At 39.4% G+C, this 15088-nt stretch overlaps 1 protein-coding gene across 7 annotated transcripts in view; it reads left to right on the plus strand.

Moving 5' to 3' along the window:
• Positions 1–15088, plus strand: part of Cadps (Ca++-dependent secretion activator) — a 451304-nt gene that overhangs the window by 1324 nt on the left and 434892 nt on the right. The gene's annotated exons all lie outside the window — the stretch shown is intronic.

Raw genomic sequence — 15088 nt, forward strand, 5'->3', positions numbered from 1 at the left:
GGCGCGCCCGGCAGGTACCCGCGCCCGGGTGGCGGGAGGGCGGGCGGCGCCTCGGAGCTGCCTCGGTGCGGTTGGTGCGGACGGAGGAGCGTAGCCCGGGAAAAGCAAGCCCGGAAGGCGAAGCTGCCCGTGACTCTGCGAAGGGCGCCCCCACGCCTAGCTGGGTCTGCAGATCACCCGCCGGGGTCGCCGGAGCGCCCTCCCCTGCCCACGGCTCTCTTAACCCACCTTTCGCCTTTTCAACCGGCCCCACGCGGCCCTCCTGATCTCGCGCCCTTGTGTACCGGGGTCAGCACCTCTACCCCCCCCCACCCCCCACTTTGACCCTCTCCTCTTCCCAAGGTGACTTCGCCGCCACCTTCTGGCTCGCCCAGCCCCTCCAAGCTCGGCTGTGAACTGCAGAAAAGCCTTGCAATGACAGGCATCAAAGACTTTCTGTGGCTGAGACTGGGGCCAGGATAAAGGGGCCCGAGCTGCTTTGATGGGGGTTGGGTGCGCATGATTTCTCCAGCCCCAGAAAGGAGGGGAAGAGGGGTGGTTGCAAGATAATGGGCAGTGGAGAGGGTGGGGGTGCGCAGGAAGCAGCCAGGTGCCCAACTGGAGTGACTTAGGAAAGTCAACATTCTCTTTTGTCTCTTGAAGATGACTCTGCACCCTTTAGCCTTCAGAAAAACCAGGGGAGACCCTAGTCCTATCAAAGTTGCTTCTTTAAATAGTGGCTTTTTCGGTTGCTGCCATTGACGTCCGAATTATAGGTGTGGGTAGTGAAGTGTTAGCTTTTCCTGTATTTAGATTACATCCTTATCTTGAGGTAGCACAGGTTTCTCTGTTTGTTTTGCTTGTGTGTGTACACACATCACCCAGCGCTGCTGATTACTTGCAGCTGTCACAAGCCCGGATGTCAGTTTTACCGACAGATTCCTTCCCTAGGTGACAGAAGGCAGACGGGGTACATACACCCCCCACCCCCCAATGACCCTTAGCATGTCCACTGCATTTTGGACTACACAGCAGAGAACTCTTGTCAGTAGTAAAAGTTTTTTAGGTGTTTTTTTAAAAAGGTGGGGTATTGGTTCCACAGGACCTGATATTTCAGCTTGGAATTATTATGGTAAATAGGTTCCAAAATGCATAGCATTTTGGAAATTCCATCTCAAAAATCTATTCCAAGGACAGCACCAACCAAAGATGTCTTATCCCTTGGCAAAGGAAACTGTTCCGACAGGAGGAGGAGAAAAGCAAATAATAAAACATTACATCCAGGGCTCTATATATTTCTGTCCTTTAAGTAAATGCTTAGGTCAAGTACTAAAATGAGGAGGGCAATCCACAGATACAGTCCCAACAGAAACTCTAGCCACCTGAGAAAGATCATTATAAAGTCAGATTTTTCTGATCTGATTTGTGTTTTACCTAAATCCATTCAAAGTTGCTATTGGAGAGGCAAGTTGGTTCTGTTTTTATACATGACCTTAACATCAGAGAGACTCCAGGGTAGACTGGTAATGATGCTCTTTCCTCAAACTATTTTTAGTAATCACAAAAAATATTGCTAAATATATGTCCTAGCAAAGCTGCCTGGAGGGTTGTTGGCTACATTGAGAAAAAATGTATATTTTTATTATAAAACAAAATAACTTTTCCTGGTAACTCCACGTTTAAGATTCTAATGCATTTCTGGAAAACTATCCTTTGGTTCTTTTTCTCCAAGTAGAAAGTTTGGAATGCAGGTTATTATTTTTTTAAACAACATTGGAAGCAATTTTAAAAATTTACAATAATCATTGTGGTAAAATTAAAAGCCAGCAAAGAGAACTGATGAGCTAAAATGAGTCTTGGAGAAATATGAGTTACTTGTAAACTTTATGAGTTTGTAGTAGACCAGGAATGAATGAACTAGAGAAAGCCAGAGGTAAAATGATATAAAGAGTAGGTTGAAGGGGAAGGCAGAATTATCTATGTAAAGACAATTTGAATGGGTAGAACAAGCTTATTGTACAAAATACAGTGCAGCCTACAAAACCAAATACTTTGTATCACACACTATTTTTCAAATGCCTGCTATATGCAAGGCATTCCACTTGGATCATCTTTCAAAAATAGACTTCATTTTTGTTAAAGAACAATTTTTTTTGTTGTTGTTTTTGTCAGTTGTGGGGCTTGAACTCTGGGCCTGGGCACTGTCCCTCAGCAATTCAGCTCAAGGCTAGCGCCACAGAACCACTTCGGCTTTTTCTGCTTATGTGGTGTTGAGGAATCCAACCCAGGGCCTCATGCATGCAAGGCAAGCACTCTACCACTGAGCCACCTTCCCAGCCCTTAAAGGCACCTTTAAGGGTACTAAAAATTTGAGAAAATGGTAGAGTTCTGATATGCTCTAACCCAGGTTCTTCTTAGTATATAACATATATAACAGTTTATATAACATATTAATATGTAACACATATAAGTTAGAAAATCAATATTGCTATTATTAACAAAAGCCTATACTTCCTTCAGTTTTCTTTCATTCTTATTGGGATTCCCATTTCTGCTGGTATATCAGTTTTCATATTTCTGAAAGACCTAGTAGTATCTAAATTACACAAGTTGCTGAGAGCTAGAGAGGTTTTATCTGAAATCTCATATAGATAGCTGAGAATAGTACTAGAGCCATGGAGCATTCTGATTCCCAATCCTGTCTTTTAAATAGGAAGGAGATGCTGGCCAGAACTATTGTAGGGAAAACAATATGAATCTCCAGCAACATATGAAAGATACTTGTTTACTTGAGGTTATTTTTACTTGGGCTGAAAAAGGCCTAGCTTCCTTTTTTATACACATATCAAATAGCATGAAGGATGGAGATGAGCTGTTAGCTCATAGATCCAGTTTTTCTATGTGATTCAGGATGAGAGGAAAAAGTTAACCCAGAAGAACAAGTAGGAAAGAGCAGAGGGTGACATTGCTTTCATAACTTTGATAGGTAATTACCTGGGTTTCATTTCTACTGGATATTTGTTTTTGCTGCTTTCATTCTTAAGGTGCCTGGGTCACCCAGCAGTCTTCCCAGTTAAAAGGAGGAGACTTGAAACAGAGTCATTTCAAAACATGTACTTATCGCTTAGAGTGTATCTCACTCGTACACTTACAAGTCAAGTATATCATGATGGTCCTGATCATTTACAACCCTAACAAGAAATTTCCCAGCTGAACTTAGACAACGTACAAATAATGCCACTTCCTTGCTTTTCTTCCTTCTTTTGTCAGAATGGCGAAGTTAATGCCAAAAGTTGCTTGGCACAGCTACACCATCTGTTTCTAAATGATATAGTAATGGGGCTGGGAGGCCACCTCATGTGAACCTGTTACTTATAGTTGCTCCTGAGGGGATGTAAACTCAGGCACTGTAAACAATTCTATGTAATATTCAGTTTGACAGAACCATTTTTAATTGGGTAGGAATTCATATTTGAAGTCTGGGTTACAAAGAGTGTGAATGAATTTTGTGTGTGCACATGCAGGTGTGTACACATATGTCTGTGTGTGTGTGTGAGAGAGAGAGAGAAATGACTGAAAGAAACAATCCAAAGCATTTCCTTCAAGAGGACTGCATGACTCTACCAAATGTATTGGAATGTATTCTTGTTCATTTCCATGTGATTCAGCTTATCTCCTCCCATGAAATTATAGCTAAGGTTGAGTCACTGCTGGCCAGAGCAATTCCATCTCTATTCTTTTACTTATTTGGCTTTATTTGGGCATGACTCAAAAGTCATGCTTTTCATAAAGTTTAAGGGCCAGTCCCGATTAACTATATCGGTGTACCAGTGTGTTTTAAGTCAGTAGTCATGATTCATTTACCCAGATACGTTTTGAGGCACAGGATTTGCTCCTCTATTCAAAATTATTAAGGTTTGCTTTGTCAATGCAAAATACAATTTGCATTAAATATGCTAACCTTTTGCAAGAGCTAAATAACTGTGAAACCAGATTTCTCCCAAACACAGTTATGTGTTTCTCTCTTTGTTAGAAGCAATGGATTATTTAAATATGCCTTTTGGCATCCTTCTTCTTCACCCCCATCTTCTTGGCTCACTGAGAAGGAACTACTACACATTGGTACTTTCTGAAGATGCAGAATATATAGAGACAGTAATAAGATGGACTCTTGCCTCATTGTACACCTCGAATAGCCTTATACTTCCCTAAAACTGGACTTAAGAACAAAGGAAATGACATCTTTCATTCCTGAATAATTGTACTGTGTAAAGAGATAAAAGTCAAGTGATTCAGGAATGTTTCCCCTGCAAAAGCAAATGGAATATACAACCAAAGACTATCACATTGGAATATTGCTGATATTTGATGTAGGGTTAACTGGATACCTGAATACCTAGAACTGGAATGTTGAAGAACTTTCTAACTTAGAACCAACTTCTCTAAGTGTGTCTCCAGGTGCTCATTGTACAAGCCTTAGTGGTAGAACCACAAGATAGCTGTAAGTTTTGCTTCCTGAACTGGAAGAAGTAAAGGTCTGCTTTGGAAGATCGTTTAATAGTAAATTGCTGATTATAGGTTCTAAAAGGAAGGTATGTGCATGTAGATATAGGAAATTTTCATGAAGGAAGTAGGCTATGAGTAGATTATGATTAGGTCTTAAGGAATTAGCATGGCTGGGCATTGGGACATCGGTGGCTCACGCCTGTAATCCTAGTTACTCAGGATGCTGAGATCTGAGAATCCCAGTTCAAAGCCAGCCTGAGCAGAAAAAGTCCTTGAGACTCTCATCTCCAGTAAACCACTAGAAAACCGGAAGTGGTGCTGTGGCTCAAACCATAGAGTGCTCGCTTTGAGCTGAAGAGTGCAAGGAGAGCGCCCAAGCCCAGAGTTCAAGCCCCATGACCGACCAAAAAAAAAAAATAGCATAATTCCAGGTATTCCATTCTGGAGAAAAGCATGAGGTAATAGAAACATGGAAAAGAGTTGCTGACTGATACTGTTAGATTATTTTACTTCCAAGTGACAAAAATGTATTTCATGTGGCTAAGCCAAGAAAATAATGGACCGGGGTGAGGGGGTAGGATGGGGTGGGAAGGTGAGGAGGTTTATTGGTGCATATAATTGAAAAGCTGAGCATAGAGCAGACTTAGGGCATAGCTGGGCCTAGAAGTTCCAATGACTTTTCTTCTAGAGAATTTTATAAGCTAAGTGATGAGGGGAAAGGATGTAAATTGAACCTCTGTTTTTACTTAGACATCACTAATAAATCATGGATTGTAGACAAGTCTCCTGTTTCTTCATTTGTCATTTGAAGATGGGAATAGGAAAGAGTCAAAAATTTGTAATGTACTCTTCAGATAAACGTTTATAGGTGTTTCTAGAAAATGTGCTCTTACTTTATCAGGACATAAATTCTTTTAAATTTAGATCCTGAATGGTTTTTATCTTTATTTTTCATCTTTTTACTTATTTATTTTGGTGACAGTTCTGATGCTTTAGCTCAGGGTGTAATGCTTTCCCCTTAGCTTTTTGTGCTCAAGGCTGGCCCTCTACCACTTGACCCTCAGTCCCACTTCTAGCTTCTAGCTTTTTGCTGGTAAATTGGAGATAAGTGTCTCATGGACTTTTATCTTGGGGTGGATTTAAACTGGGGTCCTCAGATCTCAGCCTCCTGAGTAGCTCGGATTACAGGCATGAGCCACTGGTGCCTGTCTCGGTATGTTTTCTGTTTTGTTTTGTTTTACTATAATAAGGCATCTCTTTAAGGAATCTGTGACAGATACAGAATCAGAGTTCAGTTGGTCCAATTATGAAGCTTCAGGTGAAAAGATGAAGTCTCAAAAGGTTAGAGGAAGGCAAACTACACAGGAGATTGCACATTGCAGCTTTATGGGCTACTAAAATAACATATTTTTGTCTATAAAAGCATTTTCACGTTTTTAATTCTCAATATTTGAAACTATGGATGTGTCATATAGAACTATCTGAATTTCTAGCTTCTCTTGTAATTGGAAGAGGTAGCAATACTTTGCTTGAGATTTTATGCATTTACAAAATGCAATAGAAAGAAGATTCCCCAGCCATCACAGAACACTCACCACTTTGAACAAAACTATCCTTGTTCCAGTAGGGACATTCGATATCTCTGGATGGTGAGACAGCAGCTCTGCATTCTTGCCAATGTCATCTCTTCTTACCCCTGGGTAAGAAGAGTAAATATCAGTGTCTTGCCCCTGCAAAACATCATAGGAGAAGATCCTGGGATTTGGAACGCATGGTCTCTGCATGCTGAACAGCATGATAAATAGACCCAGAAGGCAGGTGGTCATGATTGTGGCATCTCCCAAAACCACATGGAGTCAAGGCTGCAAGACATCACTGTTTTCCTCTTTCGTTGAGCTGCGTTACTAATGTTTTCTTTATCAAAAAATAGGTGCCCATTTCTTTGGCTTAAAAACCCCACTTTAAACAAAAGATTGGATTGGCAGGAAATTTGTAAAAGGTCACGTAAGGATTTATCAAAAGCTTAGCAAAAGACTGTGATAAAGGAACTTGGACCACTCAAGTGGCAAATGGTGGGGCCCCCAGAGTTTTCTATTTTTCTTGTAGTAGTTCTTTTCCCATTATGCTTGGTAGCATAGAATAGGTCATCTCCCTACTCAATTCTTGGTATTTTGCTGTTGATCTAAATGCCCTTTTTTTTAAAAAAAAATAGCTGGTTAATCTTAGTCATATTGACTAGTATCATCAAAAATAAATTCCCAAATACATGTTTCTCTGTCCAAAGAGTAAATTCTAAACATATCCGATTAATGGCAAACTGCACACATATATATGCATTTATGTCTCAACATACATTCACCAATGTAGGCAAAGGAAGACACAAATAAATAGATAATGTGCAATAGGAGATATTGATTAACACCACCCATACTGTAGGTTTTCACTCCATGGTTCAGATCTTGGCTCAGCTTTGTGACTAGGGGGCTGTATGACTTTTGGGATGTTATTCTGTCTGTTATTGTCTTTCCTTCTTTGTCTGAATTCTGAAAAATATCAGAATTATAAAAGAAAAAAATGTTAATTGTTTAACAAGTCCTTAATGTTAGTAAGTGTTGAGCAAATGTTAGCAATGTTAGCAATAATAGTATTCTTGTATTTTTGTTGGCCAAAGTCCCCTGCACTATTTCATATTACCATATTTTTGCAGAATGTCTCTCTCACATTTCTTCCTTTGCTTCTTATCTATTCTTTAATTAGCTCAAGTGTTATCTCCTCTGAGATACCTTACCGAACTTTATGTTCAGCTAAATTTACTACAAGGCTCTGGTCTATGTACTCTGTCTCCTACATTTAAATTACCTTTCCTGTGAGCCTCATTCTGTAGAGTATAAGAACCCTAGAAATAGGAGACAGGGACAATGTTTTCTTCCCCATTGATTTCCTGTCTCTCAATGTCTAACACACAGTCGGTGCTCTCAGCAAATGTTTAAACTTCACATTGATGGTTTATTTCTTAGTGAGGTAGTTCCCACCCATACTGGGGTTTGAACTCAGGGCCTTTTGCTTGCTAGGCAGATGTCCTACACTTAAGCCAAACCTCCACCTCTGTTTGTTTTTCAAATGGGGTCTTGGAATTGTTTGTTTTTCAAATAGGGTCTTGGAATAAACCCAGCTGTTCTTGATCCCCAACCCTTCTATTTTCTCTTCCTTCTTAGCAGAGGGCAGTACATCAGCTTTCATTAGTTGAGATAAGGTTTGGTTAATTTTCTGCCCTTTCAAGTCTTGATTGGACTGTGGTCCTTATAGTCTTTTAACTCTCAGATATCCAAACCTGGGTTCTTAGAGAGTTTTGAAGGGAAGGAGTCTCAAATGTACCCTGACTTTATTACAGAGATACACTTACTCTTATAAAATCTTATCTGTAGAATAAATGAAAGGCAAACCAATTACCGAATGATTTGAAGATAATTTATGTCACAGAAACATACTATCAATTACCTGCAAGCTTGTTTGTTGGTTTCTTTTAATCAAGAACTGATAGACTTATAGAGTTTTTTTTAATAGAGAAATACCTTTTTATAAAATGCCATACACAATTGTAAACTTCCTGCAGTAGCTGAATCACAGCTGGAACTTCATTCGGTAGTGTGTGTTTAAGTGGCCAAATATTATCGGAAGAGTCATGGTAAGAGCTAAGTTTCTCTATTGGGCATGCATTCTGTGACAGGTTGTATTCAATAGATCTCTTTCTGAAGGAAAAATATAGTAGCCAGTAGCATCATAGTGAAAGTTAAGCTGTTGAAAATATTACCAGGCCCAATATTGTTTAGGTGATCTCAAAGGACTTTTTTTTTATATATTTAGAAATATGGGTTCTTTAAATTTTTATTCTATGAGAGTTTGGTATTATTTTTTTTCTTTATTGTAAGCTACCTTAAGCTTATATATCTATATAATATATATCTTAGATATAAGTAAGTAATAACTGTAGAACTATTGCATATTGGATGTAACAATAAGAATGTAATAGGTATGAAATATCTAAAAGCATGAACTTGCTGCTTAGGCCTTCTTTGATATTTTTGATTGGAAGGGAAGTTTGCCTTTGGTATGTCATTCCTTTCATTTTAATGAGGTATAAAGGTTTGACGAGTGGATTGAATTAACGAAGCCCTCTTTACTGTTCAGTCTTCCTGGCTGATGTTCTAAAATGGAGGGACAGGAAGCAAATAGATAATGTATCAATGGCCTTTCCCATGCTAGTTCTAGCAAAGTGTCAGCCAACTTATGCTGTGGCATTTCTCATAGTCACTTCTTTGTTACAGGAAAGTTCTGAAGATACATGCACACAGAAGTAATCTCAAAATGTGTTTTTGTGTATGTTCCAAGAGCCAATGCTGAATTGCAAAACCTCTAGAGACTATAATATGTTCAAAAAGACAATAGGATTTTGGCAAAGACACAAAGTAGTATAGATAATCAACCATGATACTTCAAAAAGCAAAGGGAAAACATTGAAAATTCTTGCAAATAATTACGCCTTCTGTTGCCCATACAGAAAAACAGCCTTTTGGTGTGGATGGTAGGCATAGAGTTGTTTAAGCAAATGAGTTGAAATATATCTTGAACATCTATCTACTTTGGCGATATTTTTGACAAGTATAGCAACTGTTGTCTATAAGGCAGCATGTGTGTTCCAAACATTTCCGGGGGGCTCTAACATATTCAATTCTTGTTTTTCCTACATCATCAGACAATGTTATATATTGTTTTTAGCCACTTCAACATAACAAAAATGTACTGGATCCTTTGAGCAAAATAGACAAAAGGCATTATGTTAGACAACCTTCCTGGCCTGTAAGAGTCTGGCAATCTGGTCGAGAAACTGAGGTGCACCTGCATTAGTAGTATAAGACAGAATAGGGTGAGTGGTTGAATGTTAAATATTAATGTTATTCAGATTTTAATCCTGGCCCTCCTTAAGGGTGATTATATTCTCTCCAAATCCGTATGCTAAAATACTAACTCTAGGGAGTCAGAATGTCACCTTATTGGAAAATGGATATTTGACAAATAAGAGGAGTTCTTGGGGATGGGTTTTCATTCAAGATGGAAAACTTGGACAGAGACATGCACACTGGGCCAATGCTGTGTGAAAAGGCAGATGTCTGTGTGATCCTTCTATATGCAAGAAGCATGACAGATTGCTAGCACGTAACCACAAGCTAGTAGAAAGGCAAGGAACAGATTCTTTGCCATGGTTCTCAGCAGATGCCAATTCTGCCATCACCTTGATCTCAAGCCTTCCACCACCCATTGTTACTGCTGACAGAATTCAGTTGTGGTACTCTGTTAGGAGCAACCCTAACAAATATGGCCTTGTTGCCAGCTATCTACGATCTTTAAGGGCAAACTAAACTACTAACTACTGTTTTTGCTGCTGATCTCTCTACATTTCCACTTCTCAAGTTTTTAATCTCCAGCCTAGGTATCTTTTCAGCTACCAGTCCTGTATGTGTAGTCATGTGCATTGGTGCTGTCCAAGGTGTTGCTATGGGCTGTTGAAGGCCAGTGGGTGCTTTGTTATTTGAGACAAGGGACTTAGACTAGAATGCATATCAACTATGCAAAGTCTTGTTACAAAAAAAAATGTGGGCTGTCTTGAGCAGTATGTCTCATGGTAAAGCTGATATAATTTGGGGTGTAAGCACTTTGTTTTCCTGAGAACCAGGAACAAGCAGTCCACAGAAAGTACAAGTTTCTGTACCTTACTTGGAAGAATACTGATATCTCCCCTAAGCATCCTCAGACCACTAAAAAATAACACATATCTTGTCTCCCAGATTCTTTTCCTTTCTCCTTTCTAACTCAGTGGATGGCCTGATGGCAAGACTATCCAGTTAGCCAAAGCAAAAACATGCAATTCAATTTTATATCCCTAGTATTTGCACAGGCTCATCTCCAAAGCATGCACGTGTTCAGTTGCTGCTTCTCCTAGGGAAGTTTTCATCTCCTCCTCCTATTCCTCTTCATCTCTGATGAGTGATTTGGGAAATTATTGTCCCTCACATGGACTTTTGAACTAACCTTCTAACTGTCCTCTCTAACCCCTTTCTTGCCCAGACTCCATCCAGCTACCAGAGTGACCTTCAGGAATGTTAATCTTGACCTTGTATGGTTCTGAGTTTTTCAGGTTCCTGTCACCTACACTGAATAAAACAAATTATTATCATGGCATCACAACCTTCCCATCCAGTTTCAACTGTTGAAGTTTTCCTGTACTGTTGATCTCTTTCTATAAAAATACTGATCATCCCTGTGTCTGTCATGTGCTCTTGGGCCTAAAGGTTTTGCATTTCTGCTTGAAAAGACTCCTCATCTCCTTATCTACCTACCTATCCTAGGTAGGTAGGTAGAGAGAGAGAGACAGAGAGAGAGAGAGAGAGACAGACTGACAGACAGACAGACAGACATAGAGAGAGAGGGAGCAGTGAGGCTCAGATCCTGGTGGTTGGATGGAACTGCACAGGATCTATTTGAACTTCCACTGTGCTGTCAGCTTTACACGGAGTGGCCTGGACCATAATGAGTCATATTTTTAGAGTTCCACCACACTTGATAGCAAATAAATCAAAACATTGCCTAGCCACTTATCCTTTCTATTATAAAAATTCTGGAAGGAGCTGGGAAGGTGGCTCAGTGGTAGAGTGCTTGTCTTGCATGCACAAGGCCCTGGGCTCTATACCTCAGCACAACATGAGCAGAAAAAGCTGGAAGTGGTGCTGTGGCACTAGCCTTGAGCTGAAGAGCTGAGGGACAGTTCCCAGGCCCAGAATTCAGGCCCCATGACTGACAGAAATTTTTTTTCTGGAAAATAGTTTACCAATCTTGTTTTTGAAACAACTTTGTCTACATAAACTGGTTAATAAATAACTGATTTTTCAGGGACCATGGTATGGTTACAGGGATCTTTGTGAATTAAAAGAAGCAACTTTACCAATGGTTTTCCCAATGGTTTATAATTATAACAGTATTTTGTAAAGACTAAATTTGAAAGTGAGGTTGACTGTGTATGTTTGAATATCATTTACTCAAACACTTATAACTTGTTTTTTTGTTTTTATTTGTGTATTACCAAATGATAATTTTTATTTAAGCCTTCATATGGGTTTGTTTTTCGGTACTGAGCTTTAAACTCAGGGCTTTTGGCTTGCTAAGCAAGAACTCTACCACTTGGAAGCATAATTCCAGCTGTTCTTGCTTTAGGGTTATTTTGTGTTTTTCTCCCCTACAGGTAGAGTCTCATACTTCTGTCCCTGCCAGCCTCAGACCACAGTCCTCCTTCCTATCTTTGCCTCTAAAATAGCTGTGCCAAACTTTTTTTTCCTTTGGGATTAGTTCTGACTAACTTTTTGCCTGGACTGGCCTTCAACTACAATCCTCCTGATCTCTACCTCTTGAGTAACTGAGGTTATAGTGAGAGCCACTTCACCTTAGACTTGGTTTATTAGGCCTTGTAAAAGTTCTAAGCCTCCATCCACTATGCCTCTGTGGACCAGCTGATAAAATCATCCTTTGTCTAGTTTTACTTAAAAAAAAGAATTGACAGTGGAATTAGACCTCACACTGACCCAGGAGATAAAATGATGATCTGTGGTATGTTTGTGGGAAGAAAAATAATATCAGTTAGGCAGATGAGAAAATGTAAAGCAAATCTGAGAGCCACTGAGAGTATGGATATGATTATATAAAAAGCTAATGTTGGAGAGAAAAATGTAAGAGCAAAGGTTGGTCTGTGACTATGTGTGTTCTTCAACACTAGTATGTTTGGGGGGGGTAGGGAGTGAGTGTTCATCCTGTGAGCAGTAGGGAGCCACAGAATTCTGAGCAGGGCAGTAATACGATGGATTGCGTGTTTGGAAAAGATTCACCTTAATGGAGTGCATGGATATTATGGGGAAGGGAGAGAAAGGACTATAAAATGTCTTCACATTGTGGGCAATTAGATTTGAATGTTATACCCAGCACAGATCATCTTTATAATTCTATAGGAAAATTTGTAGGAAATGTGGTAAGTGTAGAATGTATGTGTGTAGCATTGATAGTTGAGGGATACTTCCTGAGAGCAATTGTTCATCCTTGTCTTTATATTGTTACAGTAATTTCTAGGTTATTTTGTCACGTGTGGGATGTGAGAGCTTATTTACTTGCAGATCTTGCTCATGTGGAGCAAGGTGCCTGCCCTTTGAATTCTATTTAAATTTTGCTACTTTACTGTGCAGGTGCCAAAACTCTTCTGAGGGACATTGTGGAGGGTCCAAGATGAGTTCCATCTTATCCCCAAAGGGCACAGGTCCCACAATAAGGCCAGCTATGGAACCCATAGGACAGTGGAGGAAGCCTGGCTTCTGGCACCGACCTAGGATCTGGAGAGAGCTAGATCCTAGACAACAAGATTAAAAGAGAATCCCCACCACCATATGATTCCATCTCAGGAACCTGGAGGGTGGGGCTAGTTGGAGCTTCCTTGTCTTCCTCATTCTTCCCTAGGGGGGCACTATTTTTATCTTAGTGGAGTCTATGAAGGTTTGGGGGCTACTTTTATTCATGTTTGCAGAGTCATTTATATTAAAAAATGAACTGTATGATTCCTAGTCATTTATCTTTTCTTGGAACATTCTTGGCATCATCAGCCTTTTTTCTCTCTGTTAGGTGTTACTAGAGAGGATATAATTTGGGTCTGTTCAGAGGAGTCTAGGAAAGCTCTGTGTTCCAGTCTAGCATTCTAAAGTTCTCATACTAGTGATTTCTCTTTCCATTTATCATCACTATCTATATGGATGGCTCTATTTGAGAGGACTGTAAACTTTGTCTAAGGTAAGATTCAAGGGTTCTTGAGACACCAGGTGATAACATGATTTGGCTTGCACATAAAGACATCACACTGCCCAACAGAGGGCAACAGCCAGCTTCCTGGAAAGGAATGCATTTGCAGTTTAGGAGTAGGTAAATCCTGAACCCAGTGAGCAAAAGAATAGATATTATGGGGATGGCATGAGCAAAGACAAGAACCCGTGGTGGATAGTAGGAAACTTTTGAAAATTGTGTATGCCCTTGGAAGTAACACAGAATCAGAGCAGAAGGACCTTTCAAAGATGCAGACAACTGAGTAATTGACCTTGACTGTGTCTTGCAGCAGTTTGTTTTCCTATAAGGCACTTTGAGACTTCAAATTCTCTAAAGACAATTGTCAACATAAGCAGATGTGTTATTTGAAAAGGACATTATTTGTTCTAGCATTTTTCCATTTCCAGTTTAGAAACAACTTCCTGTGAGTTCTAACAAAAGCCCTTCCTTATTCACCTGGCAATGGAGAACAACAAAAACTTTTTTTTGTTCTACTATCTACTTTCCACAGGCAGCCTACCGCCTACAGACCTTCAAAGACAACAGGCACTGGTTAAGATTTGTACTTCTTCTAATTAATCAGTAGTGTGCTTTTCTCTGCCCTCCCCCTCCCCTTACCTCAGTAGCAGTTCCAAACAATCTTGCATCTGGTGTTTAGTCAGAAGAGCTTTTTCATATTATCCCTTCTCTTTCTCTGAGGAGAGCCTGCAGCTATCTTTGTCAATATCCCATTAGGATTTAGTTGGAAGGTCACAGTGAACTCTTACAGAAAGATATCATGTAGGCGCTTGAATTTTCCACACATCTCCATTTGCTCACATGAGGAAAACGATCTATCATTTTTCACTAAAGAAATGGAGGATCTATGCAGCCTAATTTAAATATTATAGTAAATTAGTACTGTCTGGTGACTTCTTTGTGACCTGGCAATAAATGACAATGTTGTAATCGAAAGAAAACCAAATTCACCATTATACATTGTGGTGATGCTCATATTTCAGGAAATTTATGATCCAGAACATCCCCTCTCCCCTCACAGCAAGAACTCAGCATTTCTGCATTTTGTACCATCCAGATGCTTTTATGTTAGGCTCTCTGTAATCACTATCCTTTGTCAGGACCTTTTGTTTCCAGCACAGTCCGTTACTCAGTGCTATCTTTGTCATTGAGCTGTGGTTAGGACAAAAACAATTCATTGCTAGAATTGGAGGGAAAAAAATTCTAACAAAGATATCTAGAGAAGAGAGTAATTTCTTATGATTTTATTTATATCAAATTGATCTACTTCCTCATAAAGCCAGATCTTCAAGGGGCAACAGCAATATGGGGTATGCAGATTAAGTTGGATGAGGGTTTGTACTTGTTCTATGACCTGAAATTCATATAACAGCACTAATCATTAAAGGGATGTGCATAATATGCAAATTTATTCAGCAAAACTAATACATATGAGAAGTCCATTTTAGATGATTCAAATAAAACTTCCCGACTTCAAATTCACCAAAGACTATTGTCTTTGTATTTTGTTTTCTATAAGTAATATTTATATACATATTTTACAATTGCTTCTTTTTTGGGTGTCTTTGTCTTTTTTAAGTATGTTTTTTATTGTAAAAATAGTGTACACAGGTGTTACAGTTACATGAGGAAGGTAATGAGTACATTTCCTATCAAGTATTATTACCTCCTCATTAGT

This window comes from Dipodomys ordii, unplaced genomic scaffold (assembly GCF_000151885.1).
Source record: "Dipodomys ordii isolate 6190 unplaced genomic scaffold, Dord_2.0 Scaffold12, whole genome shotgun sequence".
NCBI classification, from domain to species: Eukaryota; Metazoa; Chordata; class Mammalia; order Rodentia; family Heteromyidae; genus Dipodomys; species Dipodomys ordii.